This window comes from Urocitellus parryii, chromosome Y (assembly GCF_045843805.1).
Source record: "Urocitellus parryii isolate mUroPar1 chromosome Y, mUroPar1.hap1, whole genome shotgun sequence".
Classification (NCBI taxonomy): Eukaryota; Metazoa; Chordata; class Mammalia; order Rodentia; family Sciuridae; genus Urocitellus; species Urocitellus parryii.
Window position 1 is genome coordinate 5,874,820 of NC_135548.1, and position 23,396 is coordinate 5,898,215.

The 23,396-nt window shown below is 33.6% G+C and overlaps 2 pseudogenes; one reads left to right on the forward strand and one right to left on the reverse strand.

Moving 5' to 3' along the window:
- Window positions 1–12,365: 12,365 nt before the first annotated feature.
- Window positions 12,366–13,535, reverse strand: LOC113199496 (protein lin-54 homolog pseudogene; annotated as a pseudogene).
- A 9,011-nt stretch (window positions 13,536–22,546) lies between these two features.
- LOC113199502 (short coiled-coil protein pseudogene) lies at window positions 22,547–22,778 on the forward strand (annotated as a pseudogene).
- The last annotated feature ends 618 nt before the right edge of the window (window positions 22,779–23,396 follow it).

The window sequence follows — 23,396 nt, forward strand, 5'->3', positions numbered from 1 at the left end:
AGCTGTGGCACTCAACACTCCAGGGTTTTCTAATTTCATCTTAGCTGATGATCACTAAAATGACAGGGATGTAGCTCCAATTTAACCAAATTTAAACAGGTTAGATCAATACGTATCAAACCACCCATGACAAGGGACTAGTTTTAAATTTCCAGTTCCAAGATGGTCTGAATCTCTAATAAAATATAATAAAACTTTTAGAGGAATTAACATTTCAAAATGAATACAAAAATATAATACATATCCAGCATTTCAAGTTATTAGCTTAACAGGCATTAAATTTCTCCCTTAAACAGGTATAAAATATTTAATCATTTACTCTTAATATCTTTGTTAATTTTTTTTACGAGAGAGAGAGAGGAGAGAGAGAGAGAGAGAGAGAGAGAGAGAGAGAGAGAGAGAGAGAGAGAGAGAGAATTTTTAATATTTATTTTTCAGTTCTCGGCGGACACAACATCTATGTTGGTATATGGTGCCCGGGCTGCATGCATGCCAGGTGAGTGCACTACCGCTTGAGCCACATCCCCAGCCCTCTTTGTTAATTTTGTAACAGACCAGTAATCATTTTTGACTGGACTGGTTTCTGGTCCCTGGCCCACACTATGAGTAGCACTGCATTGAGTCACAAAATTTCCATATTCTGGAATATCCATCAATACCTGTAGAATAACTTTTGGGAAATGCTGACATAGAGAAAAAAGACAAAACATAGCAGGGTTAAAGTCAAATTCCCCACAAAAAATCAATCCAATCCACCTAAACATTAATGAAAATTTCTAGCTGGTATTCAGCTAACTTCATAGATGAGTTAAAGTAAAACATTTATTTCTGGTATTTTTTAGGTGAGAAAGATTGAATTATGTGCTGCAAGAATTATTAAGCCTAATGGACAAAACTTTATGAAAAATGAAACAGTTGAGGCACTCAACTTTTTGAAGTTGTAATTATGTGCCTGTTCAGGCAGCTTGGAGAACTAACTTTACCAGACATGGGTGCTGTCTCTTACTGTCATCTCCAACCTGGGACATGACGGGAATTAAATAATTTCAGGCATCAGACAAGCAATGGTGCTTCAAGGGGTTGCAAGTGGAGACCCAGAACAAGAAGCAGCACTCAGGGTTGTGCAAAGGGAAGCTGTCCCAGAATCCCTTGCCAACGTCAGGTCAAGTTTTAAGAGAGGCTATCATCCTCTGTGCCTCATTTTCTCTATCCCCATCCATACCTCAGCTCCTGTGGGCCTCTGCCATGCATACCCTTCCCCTGATACCCACATTACTGCTCACTCCACTCCTCCAGAATTTGCTCAGATCTCACTTTCTCTATGAGGTTCATTGTTCTTGCTCACAGGGCAGTATGCCCACCCACCTTACTCCTTTATATTTGTCCAAAATACTCAACACCTTTAACAGACTAGATTTTTATTTATTTGTTGGTTTGTCTATCTTCCTGTACCTGGAGATAAAGAACAAAGAACAAGGATTTGCATCTTTTTTTCTCTTAAAAAAATATTTGTAGATGGACATAATACCCTTATTTTATTTTTATGTGGTGCTGAGAATACAACCCAGTGCCTCACAAGTACTAAGCAAGCACAGCAATCTACCACTGAGCCACAACCCCAGCACCAGCCTTTCATTCTTTGATGTTCTCCAAGCACCTAGAATGTGCCTGATGCATGGCAGACACTTAATAAGTTTTATAAACTTAAAAACATCGGAGCCAACCCAGATGCCCTTCAATAGATGAATGGATAAAAAAAAATGTGGCATTTATACACCATGGAGTATTATGCAGCACTAAAAAAATGACAAAATCATGGAATTTGCAGGGAAATGGATGGCACTAGAGCAGATTATGCTTAGTGAAGCTAGCCAATCCCTAAAAAACAAATACCAAATATCTTCTTTGATATAATGAGAGCAACTAAGAACAGAGCAGGGAGGAAGAGCAGGAAGAAAAGATCAACATTAAACAGAGACAAGAGGTGGGAGGGAAAGGGAGAGAAAAGGGAAATTGCATGGAAATGGAGGGAGACTCTCATTGTTATACCAAATTACATATAAGAGGTTGTGAGGGGAATGGGATGATAAACAAAGAGGGAAATGAATGACAGTAGATGGGGTAGAGAGAGAAGATGGGAGGGGAGGGGAGTGGGGGATAGTAGAGGATAGGAAAGGTAGCAGAATAAAACAGTTACTAATAGGGCATTATGTAAAAATGGGGATGTGTAACTGATGTGATTCTGCAATCTGTATTTGGGGTAAAAATGGGAGTTCATAACCCACTTGAATCTAATGTATGAAATATGATATGTCAAGAGCTTTGTAATGTTTTGAACAACCAATAAAAAATAAAATAAAATAAAATAAAATAAAATAAAATAAAATAAAATAAACATTATGTGTAAGAGGGTATGGTAAATACTTAGTTTTAATTTGCAGAGATTTTTAGCACTAATCTAATTAGACATCGATAAACCACATGATAAACTTATACTGAACTTATGTGCATTTTATCCCTTGAAAATATTCTATACTCTGACAAATCACTCTACTGCCTTAATAAAACTGATTAGCTTAACAAACCCAGTTTTAATAGTAATCTTTGAAACTGTACACAGCTGTCCCTCAGAATACACAAGGAGTTGATTCCAGAACTCTACATGTATACCTAAGCCCATTGATGCTCCAGCTCCTTCTTTAAAAAGGCAGTGTTTGCATATAACCTGATGGTACCCAGCTGGATATATTAAATTACCTTTAAATTATTGTATTTATCTGATAGAAATAGTTAATAGGTAAATAGTCATTACACTGTAATGTTTAGAAATAATGACAAACAAAAGAGTCTACAAGGGTTCAGTGAAAAAGAAATCACTTTTTAAAATATTTTGGATCTGCAGTTGTTGGAGTTCATAGATGTGAGAACCAAAGATAACATAGGACCAACTTATCAGCCATGTAATTAAACTAAATTTAATATTTTAGGAGTGAGGAAAACATTCCCTATCCTTGCATTGGTAACTATGTTTTCTTTCTTCTTAGAGACCTAATTTATAGCATTAGTGCCAAAGTGGCACTGGATGACAGCCACATGCTGTTAGAAAACACATTCCTCCATTGGATTAATTACCAATTTCTCTAAATGCTATAGAAAATTTATGCAAACACAAATGAGGACTTTTTGAAATGTCTTCATGTGTCATCAAGTTAGAAATAATGTCTTCATTCTTTTCTTTCCTGCAATCATTAAAAATGAATAGGATTTATATATAAAACAGAGTTTTAAAACTTAGCTCTAGAAATCTTTAATTCTAAAATCTAAGCATTAAAAAAATAATGAGTGTGTGTCAATCCCAAGGTAATCCATGCGTGGAACTCCACCTCTGCCTCTGCTTCAGAGAAGAATGAATAAAACAGGAACCTACATTTTCATGTGGTATTCTTGAATTCTAAACCAACTTCTGCAATCCTGCCCTCCATTCCCAGATGAGGAATAGGGGTGAAACTCACTGCCTATCCCCTGGGCAGGACAGTACACCTTCCCCAGTGCAGGGACCTGAGCATATTACCTCCCTTCTCAGCATACTGCAAGCTCTTCCCACTTACAGAATAGAAGCACACTGCAAAAAGCCCTCTGTGACATGGCTTCTGCCTGAGAGGCTAACTTCACACTATTTTGTACATTCAACACTGTCCTCTCTGCTATGGTACTTAAAAGCCAGTGTAAATGCCAAGTTCCTTCCCCTTCTCACTTTACAGATGCTGGTTTTTGGTTCTGCACCAACTGCTGCCAACTGGTAATGGAGTGATGGCTAACATTTATCTCGTGGAAGCCTATTAGTTTCTCAGAAAAGAAACCCTATATATTTTTCTCTCCGTAACTATTTGTGTGTCTTCACTGAGATAAACCGAAAGGTCCTAAAAGGTAAAAAGAGCACCTTTGGGCCAAGGTCTTTCTGAATTTGTGTCCCTCGTACCAAGCACAGCCAGGCTAGCAGAAGGCAAGCAATAAATATTTAAGGGACAGATAATTAACAAAGTGTATCTGCCTGGTGTTATTCCATAACACAGAGCCCTTACATGATGCTCCTGTGAAATGTATCCCAGATAAACTACAAAATCTATGCAGAATAAAACTAACACATCATTCAGCTAAGCATAAATTCCTAAACACTCACATATACTTGAATACACTGAAACATTATTTACAATGATAACAAATTTGTGACTTAGCCTAGTCACTCGCCAATACTTTACAATAAGAGAGATCTTAAGGTATGGGTCTCTAACTACTGATCTGAAAGGAGTTTCAGGAAAGGTCTTGAAAACAAGCTGGGTACCAGTCACATGTTCAATGAAATAAGAGTGTAGAATCTCCTCATCTGTCACTTCAAGGCTCACCCAAGCTGATGTCATGGAGCCCAGAGCAATACTTGCCCAGAAAGCATCCTGAGAAAACACAAGGAAGTATTTATGAAGCACAGCCCAAGAAATGGGCAAATTGCAGCAGGACTTCAGGTAACCAGGCCTCAATCTCTTCCTGGATCCACATGAGGCACAAGTTCCTTCAAAGTATCTTGGACCAAGAAATAGTAACTCAAGGCAATGGGCTATGTTTTCTCCCTCCCTCCCTCCCCCCCCTCTCTGTGTGTGTGTGTGTGTGTGTGTGTGTGTGTGTGTGAGTGTGTGTATGGGTGTGTGTGTGTGTGTGTGTGTGTGTGTGTGTGTGTGTGTGTGTGCAAATATTCCACTTCATAATCTGGAAACTCAGAGTGCTTTGAGTACAGCAGAAAGAGCCATTATGATATTGAATGGACATGAACCAGAGTTAACCAGAGTAACAGTCATGTGAATTTTCCCTCAATTTTTGAAGAAGATACAAAAGAAACACTTCACTGCAAAGCTTAACTATTGGGATAATTTATGAGCTTGCAAAGGACAGTTTCTTCACTGAGCACAGCCTGGGAAGATGGCTGTTCTTACCACAGGGGCATGAGGGTTGCTCTTTTATTTTTATTTTTCTGCATCAGCTTTTTAAAAATTTTCTGACCCTATAATCAATCATTTTTTTAATATTGAAACTTTTGGTGAATATTGTCTAATTCCTCTGGCAATTAACCCTGTACACATTTACAATCTCTCTTGCCTGCTGATTTTACTGCTGGCTCTTTTAATTAAGCATTTATCTACTTTCCCAATTTTTAAGAGTCAATGCATGCAATGCCAAACTAAACACCAAATAATTGTTTGCTGATGTAACAAACATATAACTGTTGTTTAGTTGAGACAATGACTTTATTTTCTGCACATGCTTTGAGAAATTTTGTAGTGAAAACCAGTACTCAGCTGTAAGTTAAAAAACCTGGGTTCTAGCACTAGAGATACTACTCACTACCTGTAGAACTTCTTAAAAGGCATTTACCAACTCTGCAAAGAGCCTTGGCTATATCTTCAGATAAAAAAATAACAACACATAATCCAGCACACTGTAATGACAACTCAACCTGTTATTCTGTGAGAAAGCAAAGCCATCTGCAGAGAAACCCTACAGCATTGTGCAGAGTAGATGATGGTACAACTCACCCTAGTAATAAATCATCTTCATTCAAACCACAAAGCAATAAAATATTACTTAGAGGAATAATTTCTATTCTTAATGAAGTATAAGAAAGTAACACAACCTTTGGTATATTTAGAATAACAATATTTACAAAATGAGAATATTAACAAGTTCCTACAAAAAACAGTTCTCTCAATTTACTAAAAAATTCTAAACTAAGGTGTTTATAAAATCATCATTTGAAAGCATTTAATTACAGATCTTGAACAACTATGTACAGCTGGACCTAAGAGGAGAGGAAAATTAAACATAGGAAAGAAAACTGACTTACTTCTTTTACTTCAGGCTTGAGGTGTTATTTAAGGGGCTCAGAAATCTCTGTCCATTGTCTGGTAATCTTGATTTTACAATATAACTTTCAGGCCAGACAAATAACATTCAATTATTTAGGCAACTAATCCATCCATCAATGAGCCTACAAATAATCTCAGTCCATTTGGATTATAAAAGTAAAACTATGCAAAAATTAATATGCTGGAAAAAATCATACCAATTGACTCCTGTCACCTCACAGCAGGACTAAAGAAAAAGGGTTTTATTTTAAATGAATTAAAAGAATCTGAAAATTTATTTTAAAATAATGTACCTGAACATACTGCCAGTCAATTTTATTTATAACCACAGTTCATGATATTCTCTGTTATTTTTTCTCTTATCCTCTCTAGGTGAGGAGGCAAAAAAAAAACACCTAAAAATTATATATATATATATATCAGAAACATGAAAACAAGCAGCAAGGTGTAGAAGCATGAAAACAAGTAGCAAGTTGCAGGGTCATAACACTGCCTCATAAACAAATATAATGCAATAGAACACCTATTTCCACAGCTCTCTTTAGGAAAATCTGAGTTTTTTTTTTTTTTTTTTTTTTTTTTTTTTGGTAAATACTTAGGTTTCTGGGAGAATAAATGAACAAAGTAGAGTAAATGGAGAGTTGATGGGAACTTCTGCATGATTTTTATGGATATATGACAACCACCAAATAGTGCACTATTTAAAAAGAGAAATCACTCTATTGCTCTTACACCAACCTGGATGGTGTTCACAGGCTTGAGGAATGTCAAGCCAGTGCCTCAGTTATATTCCATGGGCTCTTTAAGCATATATATATATATATATATATATATATATATATATATATATATATATATATATATATATATATATATGATTGCAGTAATTTGTGTTATTCCTTACTTGTACTCTGGTTTTTTCAAGAACAAAAAGCATTTATCTATTCTCACTATAAGCAGAAGAAGGAACAGGAGCAAGAGCAAGACTGGAAGACTTACTGTGAGGACTATAAAATACTATGTTTGCTAGTCTCAGAAGGGCCACATAAGGGTGACAGGTTGGGGTAACTTGACTCACAACACTTAAGGACCCCCAATCTGCATGGCAAGCTCCACACTTTTACAAGTCCTGCTTGCCACTGGCACTCTGACTCACCCTGGCCACCACTCCATTTGCCCCAATTTGTCTGATGACTCATATTTCAGTTGTGGGTTCCCTGTCCTATATGTGCACTGCTAATGTTTACTCTAGCCTTAGTGTCACCTTCTTAGTCTCCTACCACCAAATTGGATGAACAGACTATCTTAAGTGGGGTAAAATTTACCACTCGTTTCCTTGATTATTGTGGTGGTGTTCCATCAATAAGTTTCTCCTGCATTTTTTATTTTTAGAAAGGTCATTGTTTTACATTTCACCTGAGAGCCAGAACTCACCTGGTACTGATCTCTGTATGAGATAGAAGGAGGAGCCAATGGTTGTCCCTCCATCCTGGGTAGATATTCAGCTGACCCTGCACTAATTCCAAACTGAGTATCCACTGCCTGGCAAGGTTAGCTACTGATGTGTCAAGAAACTAACTCAAAGATCTACTTCAACATTCTGTTCTATAGGGGCCTATTTTTCTATGTCTGAGCTTTCATTGAATTGTCTTATCAAAATTAAAATAAGCCTCAACATCTGGTAGACAAAGACTCCAAATTTATTTTTCAATATTATATTCATAAGAGTACACTTCCTCATTACTTGTAATTCCCACAATCAGCTCTGTCTATTTTCATGTACAAGAGAGAAAGCCCAAAGAAATTTATATTGAAACTGCAATGATCTATAGATTAAGATAGAAAGAAGTACTATCTTTGTAATGACAAGCCTCTTGGTTCATGAACATAGATGGGATTTCTCCTTTTGAAATAATCTCTACTTCTCTCAAAATGCTTTCAATTTTTTTGTGTGTAAAGCTTTACACATCTTTCACAGGAATTATTTCCAGATGAACTATGTTTTATTACACTACTTAAGGGGATTCACTTAGATTTTTTTTATTTTCAAATTACCTTTTCCTAACATATAAAAAGATAACAGTAATTTGTGTTGAGAAATGTTTTTGCTTCACTCTCTATTTTTAAAATATTTTTGTAGTTGTAGATTGACATAATACTTTTATTTTATTTCTTTGTATGAGGTGCTGAGAATCAAACACAGTGCCTCACACAACAGGCAGGAGCTCCACCACTGAACTACAACCCCAGCTCCATCACTTTTTAATTCTAAAAGTGTTCAGTTTTTTAATATATATATATTTCATTGTAGATCAATACAACACCATTTTTATTAATTTTTATGTGATTCTGGGGATGGAACCTAGTGCCTCATGCATGCTAGAAACTGCTATACCACTGAGCCACAAGCCCAGACCTAAAAGTGTCCAATTTTAATACTTGTATTCAATATTGTACTTACAGAATAAAAGATTTTATCAGTTTTCCATTCTGCTGATAATTCTTATAGTTTAATGAAGTTTCCTTAATTTACTGACATACTAGTATTAAAATGAATGTGTGTTAAATTTTTAAAAACATTTTTATGGTAATATTTGTTTTATTCCTTTCTGAACATGACACATAATAATTGGATTTGTGAATACATAATTTATTTTTGAATCTGAACCTCATTGTAATATTTGATATATTGATGGATTTAATTTGCTCTTATTTTCTAGAGTGCTTGTGCATCTACATCCATGATAGATATTAAAGGTTTTTCTTGTGAAGTTTTGCATGTTTTAGAATCAGGTTTATATATGGTCCTCATAAAATCAGCTGAAATTCTGTACTCAGATTTTAAGATTTGTATTAGTGTTTTCTTAATTGTTTACTAGAACTTTCCAGGAGGGCAACCTGGGCCTGAACTTCTCTGTGATACTGATGCTTTTAATTATCATTTAATTTTATTTAATAAAAAGAGAGTTCATATTTCCCACTTCTTATATGAGATATGGTAAACTATATTTCCAGACAATTTCAGTATCAGTGGAATGATTTTGAAACCTTATGTCTCTTTGGAGTTTATTAAATTGTTTTATTTATTATTTCTTCTTTCTAGACGTTGGGGTGTTTAATATTTACTTTCTGTTATTTTCTTGAAATACTTAGTCAATTATTTAGTCACTCTTCTGTATTAAGCACCAAAAACACTACAAACAATATTTAATGCATCTGTAATTTTAGATATGTCTCATTTTTCCATTATTATTGAGTTTAAAATATTCTATAAATTTCCATTGGAATTAACACATTCTTTTCATAGGTTTATGGGTCTTTATTTATCTTTTTGTTATTGATTTCTTGCTTAATTCCATAATAGTTAGAATATACTACTAAATTATTTCAAAACTTTGATATTCATACTTGGACCATAAACAATTTTGGCAAATAATCCACCTGCACTTGAAATAAGTGTGAACTTTTTCAATAGCTGGTGCAGTATTCTGTATGTTTATCAATAATACTGTTCACATTCTATGTCCTCATTGACTGACATACTGCTTATTGAAATAGTTGAGGTATGTATGGTTACAATGTAAATTATTTTTTTTTCTTACACATATTTTCCATTTTGAGCTTTAAAATTTAAAAGCCATGTCATTAGATTCATATAAATTCATAATTATTTTATTTTTCCTATAAATTCCCCAATTTCATCATAATGAAATGTTTGTTTTCCTTACTAGCAATACTTTTCACCCAAACTTCTCTTTCAGATTGAAATAGAAATGTGTTCAGTGTCTTTTCCATGCAACTTGGTCATATGTGTAACTTTGCCAACATACAACTTTTTTCCCTTTCTGTAATAGCCAGCCTGATGTGTGTGTGTGTGTGTGTGTGTGTGTGTGTGTGTACATTTTTTACACAGTATAATATATATGTTTCTGTATGATTGATTTTGCTGTTCTGTTCTTACAATATAGAAAAGTATATCTGAATAGCTATAATAAATGTAATCTTTCTGCTTTGGGATGTACACAAAGCTAGAAAATAATATGCCCAAACCTCCCCAAATAGTCTTTTAAAATTATTGAATTAATGTGACTATTAATCTTGTTCAGCAATTTGATACAAACACCTAAATATAAAAAAGGTTTTTTTTTTTTTTTTTTTTTTTTTTTTTTTAGTGAGTACTACCTGGAAAGAAAAAGGCTGAAGACTTTAGATAGCTTCTTGAAAATCAAAAACCAGTAGCATTTGATTAAAAATAAGACATTCTTAAGCAATGTCATCATACATATTATACAATTAAAATCAAAATTTTACATTTTTGCACACTATATATAAATACACATCACGAATATGCAGTTATAATTAATATGGTATATATAAAAAGTGAAAAAAGTTTAGATTTATACTAAAAATTTAATTGCAATCTCTTGAAAAATAATTGAATGGATATTATTTTATATCTTATGTTAATTTACACTTACACAAATTTTAATTAAACATATTAGATTCAGGTGCTAAGAATGTCTGCAGTATCTACATTTAAAGTTACTACACTATAATTTTATAAATGCAAAATTCAAAAGAAGTTTACTTTAATGAATAATGGAATGCTTTTCTGGATTGCTTAATTTCTATTACTTATATCTTCCATTTTTATATGAATATATATATATATATATCTTCTTGAAAATATATACATATATAAATGTATATTTGATACATACAACTATGTAGTGCTTGTAGGAAAGTAATAATCATAGACTAATAAATATTGAGGAATAGTAATTAAGTACCTAACAGAATGCCTGAATACCAACATGTGCTTTTCCTCTCATAAAATCTGGAGTCCTGTTTTTAAAAATGCTCTTAAATGCAGAATATTTATTACTGAAAATGATTTAGGTTATTTTACCAATTATAAAAAAATGCAGATACTTCTGCTTACCAAATCACTGGCAAAATTAATGGCATATTAAACATCCCTTATAAAACCAAATCCCACTATAATTTTGAATACTTTTTTAGGCACTCCTTTTGATTAAAAAAGTAAGAATTATTATTTGGTTTGAAAGATTGAAAGATTTTAGTTGAGAAGTTTACAACAAGAACTGTATTGATGAAAAATATTTCCCTAAACACATCTCTTACAGGTTCTATATTCCTTATTTCTCCATACCAGTCAAATTTTATACTTGATAGTTATGTGAAGACCTGTTACTACTACATAATGTTTAATTATATGCACAAATACCTCATTTTAACAATACTCAGTAATCATTTCCACAATTTATTTATTGTTTCAAACACATACCACCTCTGAAAGAAAATGGAGAGTCCCCTAAGCATGTTAGCCATTCCTCATTAAAGAAAAACTTCTCTCCTTTTAAAGTCACTTACTGTACCTTAATAATTTTTTTGTGGTTTTGAAAATATAACTTCTTAATTTTAAAATTGGGCATGGGAATTTCTTCTCCCTTGTGATTTTCCAAAGTGAAAATAGCATATTCTAGAATTCACCCTAAAAAAGCTAAATTTCTTAAAATATTTTGCTTTCTTAAACACAATATATCATTCAGATATGTTCCATAATTTGTTTATGTAGACATTCTATCTGTGTTTATTCTAAATCTAGAGCCAAAGAATGACTGGGCAATACCAATGCCTCTTTGGCTGTTTCTACTGAACAAAGTCATACAAAACCATGCTTTATAAATTATATTATGGTGATTTATAAATGTTCTTTGCCAATAGGACCAGAATAGGACATCTGATTCTTATGACACTTAAGGAAATTAAGAATCTATATAACACAGTAAAGAAAAAAATTAAAAAGAAAAATCCAATTTAGAAGGGGCATAGAATTAACTAAGATTTAAAATGTCTTTATTTTCTCATTTAAAATTTCTTCTCTTTCAATATTATAATTTCATAATGCTTTTAAATAGGACTGAATTAAAATACAGTAATTGTTATACTATCTTCTGGAAAGTTAAGCATCCTTAACATTTCTGTAAAGGTTTATTATCAGTCTTGTGCAAGAGTTAAAAATTCATGGTACTAGGATCAGTTTTTGCTTTTCCTGCAGATTTGATGATGCACATCAAACATCAGCCAATGCCTCAAAAACCACCCACTCTGCTGTTGCCTTTGATTCCCTCTTCTTGTCTGCCTGCTCTGCCTGGGTGTGAAGCCAATGACTACTTCCTTAATGATAAACATAAATGGCAATTTTCCTCCTTCACTATTCAAAGCGAGTGTTGGTCTAGTAAGCATGTCTTAAATAATCTGAGAAGATAATTTATCTTCCCTGCTGCTTGTTGCTGCACTCTTACTTCAGATTTACCTGCCAAATTCATCCATTCCTTTCTTATGGTGCTTTCTTCAAAATTCTTGAGCCAACATATTTACATATTGAGGAACACATTATTTTTGTCTCATAGCATTCAGTACTTTTTAAGACATTCTGATATTGGCAATTACATTCCTTGCTATGACAATGATATGATTCTCCCCATTTTCTTTTTCTGTCTCAGGCTTATCTTCTGTATTTCTGTCAAGACATGCCTTTATTGATTTTTGCTTTTCATTTTCATGTTATCTATTGTTATAACAATTAATAAAACTGCAACTGTTACAAAATTTGCCTTTTACAAAGCAATTACAGTATAATTTCAAACAGATATTTTGTAGAATTACAGGACTTTTGCTCTGACTGGCAGATACTGATGGGATTATGCCATTGAATGGAAGACTTGGGTGGGTCTGGGTACCAGATGTTCCAATAAAATTAGAGCTAACTGCTATACGCACATATGAAGACATCTGTAGCTGAGTAATGTACTGAGTTTGAGGCACTGCATAACCCACAATTCCTGTTCCTGGAGCTGGTGCAGGGATAGTACCTGATTCAGGTTAGGGAAGATGGGCTGGATCTGTGGCAGTGGGATGAGAGACATCATAAGCCATTGCTGTGGTTGGATGTTAGATACTATTTATGAAGCTGGATTGATGGATTTTGGGGAAACTTGTTGGATAGCCTGAGCTTGAAGAAATGGAACTGATATCTGCACTGGGGTTGTATTAACAACCACTGGCTTTGCTTCCTAAAGAGACTTAGTGTGTGTACCCAGATTGTCACTAACTGGTTGGGTTAAGATAGTGGCTGTAGTGGCAGTAACAAATAAGACATAATAAAATTTCCTTCAAAAGTACTTGAATCTGCTGGGCATTTGTGAGCAGTTCTAGAGGAACTGGGAGCAGTTTCCACAGAAATACTTGTCTTAAATTGTGATATTCCCACTCCTCCAACAGTGATTGTCTGCACAGTTGAATTCCATTGCCTTATTTTGTGATTTTAAAGGTGGGATGGCTATTTTCTTTGGCATCTGCATTACTGAATTAAAAGTTGATACAATAACACCACTTTCTGGTGTTTGATGTAAATCTATGGATAGACTGTGAAAGAACCTTACCTGCAATGACTGATGGTGATACTTGAGTTTTCTGTTCTGTAACTGCTTTACTATTAATTGGTTTTGCAAATATCAATTTCATGATTACTGGGCTATTGTTTTGTGTTCCAGGCTTGCTAGCAATCTCAACTGGAACCACCTCTATGATCATTCTCCTCCTAGAAAGCTAATCAGGTGCAACAATAGAGGCACCATTGCTTCCTCACAAGGCATTCCTCAGGCTCCTAGCAGCCGTGGTGCCTCCAAGACACACACCCAGGTTTGTTCAATGTCACAATCCCCACACCACCTCTTCATTCCATAATACACTATGTCTATAATTTTAATTGTAGTATTTTGTCCATTTCCATTTAATTTTGTTCTATTCATCTCATATTCTTTTAAAAGCTTCTATAATACCATTTATGTGCCATAAAGTTCTCTTCCTTAAATTGTATCATTTCAATCCTTTAAAGTTTATTTACAGTCTTGAACAAGGATAATCTACTTTCTGAAAAGGTTCAGTCTTATATATTCTTATTTTCTCTGATTTTTTCTTCTGTTACATTAATCATATATCCAGATATTACATTTTCCCTCTACTGGTTCTACTTTGTTAATCTTTGTGTTAGTACCCTAGAGATTACACATGCATCTGGCATTAATAAACTAATACAGGTTAGTAAGATTACTATGTTGAAAGAAAAGTGTTAACAAGCGGAAACCTTTCCTTTTGTATTATAAAGGCTCTGCATCTTAGCATCATGCATATTTTAAGCCTTACCTTTCCAAGAGTGTCAGGCTCACTTCATTGCATTTCTTGTCTCTATGGATCCCTCATGTCCTGAGCTACCTCAGATGCTTCCAAAGCCCCTGAACTCCTCTCCCCCACTTTGTTTTTGTTTTACTTATTTGTTTATTTAGTATTTGGTTATTTTTTGTAATTCATCTCCTCTTAAGTAAATTCTTTAAACTTTCATGGTTTAGGGAATTTCTGTTTTCTATAGCCAGAACACTGGATGGCTGCAAGCTGAAAATTGAATTACTAACATTTTTTTTCCTAAAATTTGCAAATAAGTTCTCATCCAAACAATGACTATTCAAAACAAATTTAAACAACATTGGTTTTGACCTACAAGTTTCTGTCCATCAAAAAAAAATGTGTGTGATACATGGCTTCTTTGGAGAAAGATAATTCATTAAAGAAGTGAACCGCCTCCAGTTAACAAAGAATTAAGTGAAAGCCACAGTATATACTTTCATTAAAACATTTGCATGTGAGTAAATCAATTATATCTTAACAATCAATTTAAACCTCGAAAGTGGAAAGGGAAAGAAACAAATATTTAAGTAGAATTTGTTAAACTATAAAACAAATTTATACCTACTGATGTAGGCTTTGCACTGGTTACTTGTAGACTTGCTTTCTGTCCAATAACTAATATTCTCATTAGTTAGCATGCTACCATTTTTATTTACCATTTTTCATCTTTACATATATTTATTTTTTTCTTTAATTTTTTTTGGTGTGGTTGTAAATGGAAAACAAGCATTTATTTTATTGTTTTATCCTTATGTAGTGCTGAGTATTGAACCTGGTACCTCACATATGCTAGAGAAGCAATCGGTCATTGGGCTACAGCCCGAGCCCCATGTTTTTTCAAATGGCAGAACTATAGACTCACTGGACCTCCAACAAAGCAGTCTCCTAAAGTGCCCTCAAGTACAGGCTGAGTAATTTTAAAATGGAAAATTCAAACTACTATTAAGGACGTATTGGTACTGCATTGATATAAGAGAAATTATAAATAATTAAATAGCATCTCTGTGTCCTGGAATATTGAATGTGATTTTTATTATAAACTGTATGAGACTGCAAAAATCCTGTTATCACTTTAAGAAATTTAACATGAACATAGTTAAGCAAATGAAGTCACAAACAGATGTCCAATAATTTATCAAGACATTGACCCTATTTTCTGGCTTTACTGTGGCTTTTTTAAATTAACTAGACAAAACTCCCTTTTCAGATGTTGAACAATGAATCAAATTTAGTAGAGTAATCTTAGCACTCTTCCACACTAACACATGCATCATCTAATTTGAGGAAAGACCTCATAAATTGCAAATATGATTTTTTTTTAAATTTAAACAAGGCAACTAAGGACTATGATCTATCACTTTCTAAATAATTCCTATTTTAAAACAGGGCAGCTCTTAGAATACTAATTAAATTTTATCTGAATTTTCCCAAACACTCAGGAAAACATCTATACTTTTAAGTCACTGTAACTCATAACTTTTCAAATCACAGAATATGCTAAAATGGCTCATGCAAAAATTTCAAATTTAACAAATTCAAGTTGATGGATACTAATAATATAGTAGGTCTCTCCCATGTTGTCTACTCATAAAAATTAATAAATACAATAAAATACCATTAGAAATTACATATTAACAGAATCAATAGGAATAACTTATAGAAGGAAAAAAAAGCAATGAGGGAGGACCACCTTATTATTAAACACTGGAACATTTCTAAAATGTCAGATCTTTAAATCACAGCACTTGACAATATCAAACCTGCTTGTGTGACAGAATACTTAGTGTACAGTAACAGCCTTGGAAGGGGAGTAAATTTACTGTAAAATGTAAAAGGCAAAATATTAAATATAAGGAAGTGGATTATTATTTATGAATAATGATGTGATTGTGGCACAATCATTGGGAAAAATCAACTTACAATACTAATCTCTATAACCCTCAAAACATATCTACCAAGATTTAAGACAAAAACAAAGAAGGAGGAGTAACTTTCCAGAAAGAATATAAACTACAACACCATACTTTAAGAGAATAATTTTATGGGGCTGAGGATATGACTCAGCAGTTGAGCTCTCACCTAGCATGTTGAGGAATTGAGTTGAATCTTCAGCACCACATAAAAATAAGTGAATAAATTAAATGTATTTTGTCCAACTACAACTCACATTTTTTTTTAAAACAGAAAATCATCTTATAAAAAACTGGTTACAGCAGTTCCTTATTTCTTAGCTTCTGCTGGATCTCTATCTTGCCTAGTCTTACATTCAAAATATAAATTACAGGTGCTACAAGATTTACTGGGTTTATAAAATCACCTCAGACAACGTTGTGGTGTAAACTAATCAAAAAATCAGTGAGAGTATAAGTTATAGGTTATATATTGGTAAAAACTTATATAGACGTAAGATTTATGACTCAATTTTGCTGCCTTCTATTAAAACAAAACAAAACAAAACAAAAAAAAAAAACTCCCACAAGAGCTGTTTTTGAAACACTGAAATGGAAAGTTTCTTCTTTCAAAAATTGTTTTTCTGTATCCCACAGAATGTACCCAACTCAGGATATAGTGGTGGTCATAGTGAGCTACACCCTTGGTTTGAGTACATTCATGAGTCTACATGACTTTAAAATAGATTATTGCCCCCCACTCAGCTAAAACCCAGGATATGGTTGTCCAGCACATTTTTGGACACAAGATGTGATTAAGCTAACTTCTTTTTTTAGCCTCTGTAAAATCTTTGCTTGTGTGACACTGAGAAAAGTTCCTAAATACAGTGTGTGTGTGTGTGTGTGTGTGTGTGTGTGTGTGTGTGTGTGTTTTCCATTCTTAATTTTCAAGACACCGTCATGGAAATTGTAATTCTCCCATAGAGCATCAATCTCTATAGGTGGGAGAAAATAACTCGCCAGCTAAATAAAGCTCCCTTTTGTTTTAATTATAACTTAGAGTTTTTTCTGAGGTGGCTTCCCAAATCAATAAGAGAAGAAAAAATGTCTTTTTAAGTCAAAACGGCTTGTCTGGCTATCATACCTTTTTTCAGCTGGCTTTCTTAACTACTGTTACAGGAAAGAAAGAAAGAAAAAAAAATAGATACCAAATGTATAAGATTTCTTTAATTTTGTTTTGTTTCCTTTTGAGAATTTCACAGGTTTCCACATTGTTTATATCTGAACTGACTTGCATCTGAGATAAAAGTACACTCTGACCTGATGAAGCAGTCAATATTGTGGCTATTTAAGATTTTTATATTCTGTGTTAGTTAATGTATTTTTCTGATCAGTCTTCTTTTATGTAACTCTAAAGGTTTCTACTTGCTGTCTTTGTCCAAAGGCCAATTTCTTCAGGGTTAATCCTCAAATACATTCACAAATTTATTTTAATACATCCATAGGAAGATATAAACATAGTGATGATGGGAATAAATCTGATAACTATCAGGGACAAATAGCTATCTATTTGAAACCTTTGATTTCAGTGTCCATCATTGCTATTAAATTCTATACCTGGCATTTCCAATTATACAGGCCTGTCCTGTTTATATATTATGTACTTGGAATCACACTGGCATATAAACAAATTAGCACTCATGAATTAAAATTTAAACAAGTATATGGAGTCAAATAATTCAATTCAAATCAATTAATTAAATATAGATTTCTTTAAAATTCGAACACATTTTTTTCTAGATGGCCATACCAAAAAAATCTTTATTTCTAAAAAATGTCTAAAATGTAATATAACATCCATTGCTTCTAAAATTTTTCAACAGAGAAGACACAATTAATACTGCTAATCACATTTTTCTTATATTATTATTTATGATTAAAATAAGTAAATTAAATTTAAAATAATTGGGATTAATATTCAACAATATTGTTTCTTAAATAAATAAATTAGAAATTGCAACTGATGTTCAAATACTTTCTCCTTTATTTTTTTTTCCAACTGCTAAAGAAACAACAGAATCCTGCCTCGAATCTCTCCAAAGCAAGCTGAATTAACTACCATTATCCTGGATCTGATATTATTTTCTACTCCTTTAAACATTTTTGCAGATTCTTAATATATAGCTAAACTTGTTCCTTATACTGCTATAGCTGTGTTAACCCCTCATTTGGATTCCCATTTACTATCTCTTTTTGTAAACTTTCAAATATTTTACAGCATCATATGTCTCCCATCTTCCTTGCTCATATGTACATGCACACCAAGATTCCTGAAATTCTGATAGAGAATAATGCTCACAGAGATACATCTGTGAGATCCCTTTCTCTTTTATTTTCAGATGCTGTAATATCTCATGGATTTTTTTCATCAAAATGCACAATCATAAATGAAGATTTTTCCATTTATTCCCCAAAATCTCATACCAATTCATTAAATTTTCTCACTGTACACACCTCCAGGCCCCTATGAGGGAATCTGAAAATCCATGAGGCCTACATTCTAATGCATTTTGGCAAATGCATGCTACTCATTTCCCTCTTCCATTCCTGGTTCTTTCTTTATATTTTCAATGATACTCATTCTGGGTTTATCTGGCTATTGTCTATTGATCTAAAAATATATCTGCTTACATTTCTCATTTATTACTCTGCTTCACCACTATGAATAAGCCGAAGTATTCAAAGACAGATAAGTCCCTGCATATACAACCTGTGCTTTTGTACAATTTTCTACTCATTTGAATATAATTTTAACCCTTGAAATTCCCCATTCTACCTCAAAAGGCTTCATTGAATGTGCACATCATACCTTCAAGACCTGCCTCTCAATGCAAAAATAAAAAGGAGACCTAGCCCACAGCAGAATACATTTTTAAATTTTATGCAAATGGGAATAAAATAAAGGATTTAAGGGACAATGGAGCCTGAGGAAACTTAAAATGTGGTTTACAAATTTAAAAAATTTTTTGAGAACTAGAATTTTTTTAATATTTGAAATCTCCTGTTTACATGATATAGTTGTATTTTCTTGTATGTTCTTAATATGGTATAGTTATTCTTCTTTTATAGAAAAAGAAAAAAAAAGTACCTAGCTGATTTCTATTATTATCATCAATCCAACAAGACTTTAAATCATTGAAAATCTTTCACTAACCATAAAATTTTTTTCACATTTGCTACAATCATAAAAAGTATATTTATTTGTATAAAGGCACAAGCTTTGTTTAGATTTTAAAATGTCCCTGACAAAAAGATTATGTATATAATATTTTCATTGTTGGTTATGCAAATTAATCAAATTAAGTTACAATATCTAGAATAAAATATCTGGAAATAATTGACTCATAAGATTCATATTTAAACCATGTTTATTTATAAAATACTATTCTAAGAAATGTAATTCTGTTAAGCTTCAATTTAGAGCAAAAATATAATCACTTGAGTAATAGCAGTTAAACTAAAAATGAGGAATATATTACATTTGAAGGCAGACAAAAATATAATACTTCCTTTTTACGAGATAATTCTTAGCATTTTTTGCAGATGTTTCTTATAGTTACATAGTGTTTATTTATATGGTTTTGTGATTAACTGATTTTAGTAGTTTCCTTAAAAATCAAATCATAGGGATAAAGTTTCTCATTCTCCCAAATTTGCATTGTGTTCACTTTCACTATGCAGAGGAAGTAGGGTGCTTTCTGTTTTTTTGCTGATTTTGTTATTGTTGTTGTTATTCACATGCTGATTTGGCAAGGCTCCAGAAGAGTAGATAAGAGAACAGTTTCTGGCACTGGGAAGCCTGAGGTCTAGGACTTGTTCCACCAAGGTGATCTTCCTAAAGTAACTCAACTTCACAGATCCTACACTTTGTTCTCCTTGTTCAGTGATGATAATAATGTATCTATTTCCTGTCATGATGTGGGGACTCAGTGACAGCATTTTGTTGAAGCCTTCAGCACCACCTATGTAAAGCAGAGCAAGACACATCCAGGGTTTCTGCTTTATGGCTTTAAAGTATATCTCAGATGGATTAACAACTTTGCTCATTTAATCCTAAGAATTGACAAACCCTCGTTTGGAAAAAGGAGTGATTTAATGTAAATAAATGTGGTATTCTTTCTGTGGCTTTTTCACATGTAAATCATTAGCAGATTACTTACTTTAGACCTAAACTGTAATTTGCCTATTGTAGAACAACCTGAAGTTCTGACATCTTCTTGAGAACAGCACAGGTCACTAGATTGTGCAGCCAGGTGTCCCTAAATGGACCACCTGGCTCAAGTTCTAGTATATGGATGTCATGTGCAGTTGATACAATATTGTTCAAATTCTAGGTCTTAATTTCTGAATAAATAAGTCATGGTTCAGAAATTGGTATTATCATGATGTTTAACCCACACACAACATACTTCTGTAGAATATTTTCTTGGGAAGTTAACACATAGATGGATGTCAATGATTTTCTGCTGGCTAAGTATTTTTCCTTGAGCACCATTTGTAGGATTGGTACATATGTGGGCATAGGAGAGGGAGGAATGAGAGTCATAGGACAATGGAGAAGAGTGATGCAGAGGGGGAGGGACAGTAGGTAGGGTAAGTAATCATTTCTGTCTATAGGAGCAGGAAGTCCTCCCTCTGCTCCCTCTTCTGTACATTTTTATTTTTTGGTCTCTGGCAGGAGCTCTCTTCCCAGTCCTGGGTATTGTGAATCTTTATGTTTAATCCTAGGCCCTTTATTCTTCTTGAGCTAACACTGCAGGTTTTCTCATCATGCCATGATTTAATTACCAGAGAGTTGCTCAAAGTGCCCCGGTGTTCATCTTTAACACAGACACCTGCTTTGATGAGAGGAGGTGTGCATCCCAGCCTGCAGATGAAATGTTCCTCAGGGTATGATAAGCATCATCATCTGAAGGCTCTTCATCAACTGAGCTCCTGAGTCACTTATCTGGCATCACAGCCAGGAACCCTGAGTCATCCTGGACACCTCTTTTTGTCTTAACCCTGCCTCCAGCCCATCATTATTCCCTTTAGGTATAACTCCAATCTGCCCCCCTCTCCCCACCACCCCCATGCAGGCTGTCAACAACTGTCACCCAGACTATGCACAGTCTCCTAACTGGTCCTCCCACCTTATCTCTACTTTCTGCACACGGAATCACACATTTACACATGCACATATGTATCCTCACACACATTTAGCTTAAAGCCCTTCTTTGGCTTCTCATTGCTCTTGAACCCCATATCATCACAAGACCCACAAGGTGTTCTATCTCTGTTCCTTTTCCTTCCTTGCTTTTTGTCTTCCAGCCCCTGTGAACTCTTCCAATGAGTTTACTTTTTGGTGCCTGTCTGTTCTCTTTCCCTTCACTAGAAAGTTCTCTTCCTAATGTTCAAACAGCCTCTTCCCTGCTTACACTGTTTTCACTTATGTCTCTTCATTGGTAGGGATTTTAACACAACTTTTTGTCCCCTCTTAGAACATATTACAGATTTTTTATAGCTCTAATTTTAATAATATTTTTTCAAAGTTAATTAATATTTGCTTTTCATGTGGAACTCAAACCTTCATGGAGAGAGATACAGTAATTATTCTTATGATTTTAATATTTTAGAGCAGCTTTAGGTTTCAAGAAGAAGTGGGGAGTTTGTTAGTGATTCCTCCATGCCATGCAAGGCCCCATAATCCACAGAGGTAACTTTATTACACTGATGAACCTGCACTGATATATCATTATGAGGGGCTTAAAAGCACAGTTCCAATTTGAGTTCTAGCATAGTGTTCTCCACACATTTCTCCAGATGACTCACATAATGCAAATATTTCCCAATGTTTATTTTTTTTCTTTTATTCTTTTTCCATCTCAGGCTTCTTTTAGTTTCCTTTTGTTCTGCTTTCTGATGCTCCAGAATAAACCTGGTGTCTAGGAGTTGGTTGGAGTCTCTCTTTTCTCACTCATGGCTTCTAATCACATTTTAACCCCTACTTCTTTTCTGTTTTCAGTCCTCTTTAAAATTATACACATTTTTTTTTTAAATTTAGAAAACACATTTGGGGCCTGGGGCTGTAAGTCAGTGGTGGAACACCAACCTCACACGTGTGAGGCACTGTTTTCAATCATCAGCACCACAGAACAATAAATAAAGATATTGGTGTCCATCTACAACTAAAAAAAAATAGTAAAAAAAAATGGGTATCTATTTCTCTATCACTCTCTCCTTTGATCAATACAGGCAGATATATCTCCAAATAGATAAGTAGACCTCCATATACTTGGATATTTAGATGGGTAGGTAGGTACACAGGTAGCAGGATGTGGTATATGTATTCAGGATCAGAGTTCATTCATTTCAGCATTGTTTAAAATATCTGAAGGCTTAATATCACCTTGAAGACAATGAAAAGAAAACATGGATGCACTTGATGCTGAAAATCAGGTGGAACTGAATGAAAAAACATCACTTTATCAATCAAATTTTGGAATTCCAACACACACATGAAGATCTCTCTGCAAGAGTAGTTGCAGTTAAAGAAGAAAATCTGAATCTAAATTCAGAAAACCAAGTTCTTGGAAAATGTGTAGAAAACCTCATGTCTGCTTCTAGTGTTTTTCAAACTGACACAAAAAGCAAAAGAAAGTAAGGGATTGGTTTCCTTTCTATTTTATGGAATTTCTGTAGATCATTTTTTTCTCCTTTAAAACTTGGATAGATTCCAAAATATACAATGCATTTGTTTGTGGCTTTATTTAATATTTATGAAGATAAAGGCATATGTAGGCAAAATTAACTGCATAGCAAGAGCCTTCCATGAGTTTTTGTATTATGTTAGTCTATGAAAATGTGAAAATATATTGTATATGCATAGGTTTTTGAGACATAAAAATGAATGTTTTATCAAATTTGCTTTCATATATAGTTTTAGCACTGTCTTTTATTATATAGGCTTAGAAAAATATATAAGCAAACAACCACCATATTGAGAAGAAATGACAAAAGTCATGTACTGAATGCGCAGCTTTATCTATGTACCCTGTCCACCATCTTGTGCTTATTATTAACATTCCCATAAGGAAAATAAAATCATATTTGTAAAAATAATTTTAATAGTTAATAAATTATGAGTGTAATCTTACTCTATTTGTTGAACCTCAACCAAAATAAGATTTTCTCTTAGCTAGGGCTTGTCCAGTGTGATATTTAATAATGAGATAGGATTTCTGGTTTATCTTTAAGCAATTAAAGATGGACTGAAACTATA